The following is a 6,145-nucleotide window of genomic DNA, read 5'->3' as shown; positions in this document are numbered from 1 at the left end:
AGAAATTACAATTCAAACATAGCCATGCCTTATATGCTCTTGGATGCGTCATGCGCATCATGGTTTTTAGGCTGTTTGTTAATCCACTTTTTCAAATCACTTATTATATTTTTTGTTATTTTTTAAGTATTTATTGGGGTGGGAATGTTTGGTAAGCTATTTTCTCTATAAGTGCTTATATTTTATATAAATGATAATTTTAGTCATCACTTCTCTCTCTCATATATATATATACTAACGAGTCACTTCATGATGGCCTGGTATCAAGCTCAGTACACCGGTCGTCGACGTCGCTAGTACATCGACTGTCGACCGATACATCGGCCGTCGATGTCGCTAGTACACCAATTGTCGACCGGTACACTAGCCGTCGATGTCATGTTGGCAGAGAGATTGAGACAAGGAGAGAGGGAGAGAAAAGCAAGAGAATGAGAGTGGGGGTATTTTAGATATTACAATAAAATATTAGGGATTGGTTCGTCCCATTTTTTTGGAGAAGTACTTATTTAAAAAGTATTGGACAAAAAAAACAACTTCAAGTCACTTTTTCAAATAAGTACTTCTTTAAAAACAAGTACTTATTACCCTCTTTTTTACCAAACACCCATAAGTACTTAAAAACCACTTAATGTGTGGTCCCATGTCTTAAAAGAAGTACTTGTTAAAAGAAGTACTTATTTTAAGTGTTCTCGAACAGGGCCTAGTAACCCATTTGCCAAACCACTTTTAAGTACTTATTGGGAAAGGAACGTTTGATGAATCACTTTCCTAACAAGTGTTTATTTTATTAAATGGCATTTTTAACCCCTTGCAAACAAGACTAACAACCACAGCATCAAGGAAGTTTTTCAGTTTGCAGAGTAAAAACCAGAATCTCAAACCACCAAACACCATTAACGCCAATTGCTCTGGTTCTTACTCTATAACTCAAGAGCTTAGGGCTAAAAAAAGAGTAGTCGTTAAGGGCTGTTTGAAATTCAAGAACGACTCACAAGCATAACTGAAAGAATAGCGGTTGAAAATTTTTCTGCCGCGTTTAATGGATATAAAGCATATCTAGAAACAAGATCAGCAGCCATATTGTTTGATTTGGATGTATAATTCCACTGAGCATCGGGAGAAATTGTATAAGAGATAAATCTGATTCGTCATGGACATGGAGTAGTGCTTGACTGCTCCATCAAAAGATTCAAAACATCAAACATGGAAACACATTCACAAGACCCACTACGCAAAGGAGTAAGGACAAAGCACAACATAAACAACAAAAGAAATAAAAATAACATTAAGAAAGAGAAGTTTATGGCAGTGTCGCCTTCATTGAATCAACTGTTGATATATGGAAAGAATTACAAGAAAGATTCTCTTAAGGGAACATTCCACGAATTCATCAACTGAAACGTGATATTGCTCTGTCTTAGCAAGGTGAATTGTCTGCAACCGGTTATTTCACAAAGCTGAAGGCATTATGGGATGAACTCAACGCACTTACGGATCATCCAATCTATACGTGCGGGGCTGCAAAGACCTACACAGCTAAGCGTGAAAGGGAGAAACTCCATCAGTTTCTTATGGGATTGAATGAGTGCTTTAATGCAATTCGTTCAAGCATTCTTGGCACAGACCCCCTGTCGTCACTCAACAAGGCTTACTCCCTTGTTACACAGGAAGAACGTCATCAACTTCTCGTCTCTCCTCAGGCATTGCAACCTGAGGCGGCAGCCTTCAATGCAAATTCAGCCAAGAATGGGAACTCCCGGTCTAAATACTTTGGTGAGCACTGCAAGCGCACAGGACACACCAAAGATCGTTGTTATACGCTCGTTGGGTATCCACCTCACTGGAATCACCACAATAATGGGAAATCTATTGCACAGCAAGCCAATACCTCAAAGAATGAAAAACCAGCATCTTGTGCAACTGCTGCTAACACTTCTACTACCTCACCAGATCAGTCATCTCCAATAATTTGACTCACCATGCACTAGTACACTCAATTGATCTCTCTCTTAAGTTGTGAGTCTCCTGATTTCACAGCCAATGCCACTACTGGTAAGCCTATTCCACCACCTATTGAATGGACCATGGACAACGGTGCATCTGATCACATGATCTCTTGCTCCTCTTATTTCCACTCTTCTAAGCCTGTTCATACGCCTATCCGACTACCAAATGGTTCTGTCACTTATACCACCCTTCGTGGTTCTGTCATTATTGGCTCTTGCACTTTGCATGATGTTCTATTCATTCATGCATTTAATTGCAACATGTTATCTGTTAGCAAAATCATACAACAACTTAATTGTGTGGTTGTTTTTTCCCCTTCTCTATGTACACTTTAGGACTAAACCTCCAAGATTGTGATTAGGACGGGTGAACTTCGCCATGGCTTATACCACTTCACCTTCTCCTCCACCTTGCTTCCGGTGGTTGCGAATCTTTCCACTGCCACCATCAGTCCTGACCTTTGGGACAAACGCTTGGGTCATGCCTCATAAACCCACATGGTGCTCATTCCTAGTATTTCTACTTCCAACATGAATAAATGTTGTGATACATGTCACAGACCCAAACAAGTCAGCATACCATTTCCCATTAGCACTTCTCGTAGCCCTTTTCTTTTTTTTTTCCTAATTCATTGTGACATTTGGGGCAGCTGTAAGACGCCCTCACATTCTGGTGCACAGTATTTTCCTTACCATTGTTGATGGTAATACACGCCGTACTTGGATTTATCTGTTAAAAAATAAAGCAGAGGCTGGCCTCCATATTATGTTTTTTTGCACCATGGTTGCTCAACAATTTGATACATTTGTTAAGAACATTCGATCTTACAGTGGCATGGAGTTTCTCTCTAGACCAGTGCAGCAATTCCTCCTCAATCAGGGCATCTTACACCAAATCTCTTGTGTTGCCACGCCCCAACAAAATGGGGTAGTTGAAAGGAAACATCGTCACTTACTAGAAGTAGCCAAAGCTTTAAGATTTTAGGGAGACCTACCGATTTCATTTTGGGGTGAATGCTTGCTCACTGTTGTACATATCATAAATTTACTGCCCACCCCCATGTTGTCCAATATGTCCCCCTATGAAGCTTGGTTTCACAAGAAACCTTCTTATGCCCACTTACGGGTGTTTTGATGTTTTTGCTCTGCCCAAGTGATCCCCAAACCATTAGATAAATTTGTTGCCTGCACCGTACCTTGTATATTTATCAGCTACCCTCATGGCACGAAGGGTTAACCTTGAAACCCACCACATTTTTATCAGTAGGGGTGTTATTTTCTATAAGGACCAATTTCCTTATAAAGCTGGTCCAATAACTTCTACCCATCATGGCTCACATTCTGTTATACCTCTCCCACTCAGTCCTTATGATGATTGTGATTATCCTTTCCCACCCACTCATAGTGAGCCTACAATTGATTCTTCTCCATCCATTACCCATGACAACAACCCCACAGTCGATTCTACTATCATTCCACTCAACACCATAATGAGCCAACCATCTCGACCTCGATGCTCGACTACGGTTCCAGCTGAGTTCAATGACTACATTTGTAAGCTTCCACCTTCCATCTTTAGACTAAACCATGTTGCCTTGGCCATTGAACCAAAACCCTATGATCAAGCTGCTCAGGACCCTTGCTGGCGCCAAGCCATGGCCGTTGAGATAGCAGCTTTAGAGCGCAATGATACATGGAAAATTGCTCCTCTCCCTCCAAGCAAACATCCTATTGGTTCAAAATGGGTGTGCAAAATTAAATACAAATTTGATGGTACCATAGAGCGCTTCAAGGCGCGTCTTGTAGCAAAAGGTTATTCTAAAGTTGAAAGTCTTGATTACCATGATACCTTTGCTCCTGTGGCAAAATTAGCCACCCTCCGTTGTCTTCTTGCTGTGGCAGCAATCAAATGATGGGAAATCCACCAACTGGATGTAAATAATGCCTTTCTTCATAGAGACCTCAATGAAGAAATCTACATGACCGTGCCTCAGGGATTTACAACTACTGATGCTACTCAAATTTGTAAGCTACAAAAATCTCTATATGGCCTTAAGCAAGCCTCCAGAATGTGGTTTGCAAAATTTACACATAACCTAACATCTCTTGGCTTCACACAATCCACTGCGGACTATTCTTTATTCACTGCTTCCTCCAAGGCTTCTTTTGTTGCCATCCTTGTTTATGTAGATGATGTTATCATTACTGGCAATGATCATGATCGCATTCTTCTCATAAAGAAACAAATAGATGACAAGTTTGGCATCAAGGACCTTGGCCCATTACGGTTCTTCTTGGGCCTTGAAGTCACACATTTTGGAATTTTTCTCGATCAACATAAATATGCATTTGATATTATCCAAGATACTAGACTCCAAGACTGTGACCCCTGTGCCACACCAATGGAACAATAGAATCACCTTGTTGATAGCTCTAGTCCACTTTACTCTGATCCTGCACAATATCACAGACTAGTGGGCTGACTTGTTTACCTCACTGCCACTCGCCCTTAATTAAGTTTTGCGATCAACCGACTAAGCCAATCATGAGCCTCATCAAGAACATTTTGATGCTGCCCTCCGAGTTGTTTAGTGCATTAAAGGAACACTCTCTACCGGGTTATATTTCTCAGCTTCAAGCAAACCTCACCTCCAAGGTTTTTTGTGATTCTGATTGGGCGAGTTGCCCCATTACTCGCTGCTCCACCACTGGCTATCTTACTCTGCTTGGGGATTACCCCCTCTCATGGAAGACAAAAAAACAACACACAGTTTCACGATCCTATGTTGAAGTCGAATATCGTGCCATGGCCGTTGCATCATCTGAAATTATCTGGTTACAACGGGTCCTTGCTGAACTCACTATTACTCTGAATGGACCTCCAGTTCTTTACTGTGATAGCAAAGTTGCTCTTCACATTGCTGCCAACCCAGTTTTTCATGAACGCACAAAACACATCGAGATTGATTGCCACTTTGTACGTGATCTTGTCCAACATGGCGATTTAATTACAACACATGTTTCTAGCAACACTCAACCCGTGGACCTGTTTACAAAGGTTATTCCTATCGATCGCTTCCATGGACACTTATCCAAGTTGGGCATCAGAGAAGCTCCAACTTAAAGGGGGGGGGTGTTAGAATAATAGAGTAAAATAGAGTCAGTTATATGTACAACTATATCTTGCCACATGTACCTTTCTGTTACAACTGTCTCAACCTTGTATATATTATACATGTCCTTATAACTTAATAAAACATAAGTTCTCATTCAACACTTGATACCTGGCTTCATATAATTCTACAAATGGCTCACAAACAGAAGCTTTGATAATATACCCGTGCTGAAGCAAGAGCTTCACCAACCATGAAGCAGTGTAGCCAAAAGCATCGTAGACACAGACGAAATTTGACAACACCGTTCATTGTCTGTGATGCTTGATTCCCAATTCCTCCGCATTTTCTTGATCTCCAACGCGCAAGTAGAATGATGATTATGATACGACGGAGACCGAATCAGGAATTTTGGACCGTTTGGTAGCTAGGCGACTCGTGAGTTGTGACACCCCGCACGCCCTACGCCGAAAGAAGAACAAGAGATCTGGAAAGAACACAGAAAAAGAAAAGGAAACATAACCCACTTCGTTAGCCTCATTAATTGTCTTCATTATCGCCCATCGTCTAGATGCATTGACATTTTCCATCGTACCGGTGATCCCCGGTCGGACCTCTACTCCCTCTTGTTGTTTATCTGTTCGTATGGTTTGAATATAGGAGAAGAAGGGTTTTCTCCTTAGTGGGGTAGTTTAGGTATTAAGAAAATTTTGTAGGGATTGGACCGTTCCAAAATTTTGGAATAAGCACTTGTTGAATAAGTGTTTTAAAAAAGCCATCTCCAACTTATTTATTTATTGATCACTTATTCCTACTCGTATAGGAATAAGTGCTTATTTTTCACTTATTGTATGGTCCATCGCTTTTTTAAGTACTTAATAAAAGTGAAATAAAACAGGCCTAGGCCTAGATAGCTTATCCCAAAAGGTTTAGGGATGACAATTTCCCCATCCCCGACCCCATCAGGGATGGGGATTGTTTTGGCGGGGTGAAGATGGGGATGGGGATTAATAGGAATTCCCGATC

The sequence above is a fragment of the Nelumbo nucifera genome, chromosome 7 (genome assembly GCF_055504915.1).
Source record: "Nelumbo nucifera cultivar China Antique chromosome 7, China Antique-T2T, whole genome shotgun sequence".
Taxonomy (NCBI): domain Eukaryota; kingdom Viridiplantae; phylum Streptophyta; class Magnoliopsida; order Proteales; family Nelumbonaceae; genus Nelumbo; species Nelumbo nucifera.
Note: the sequence above shows the minus strand (reverse complement) of the source record.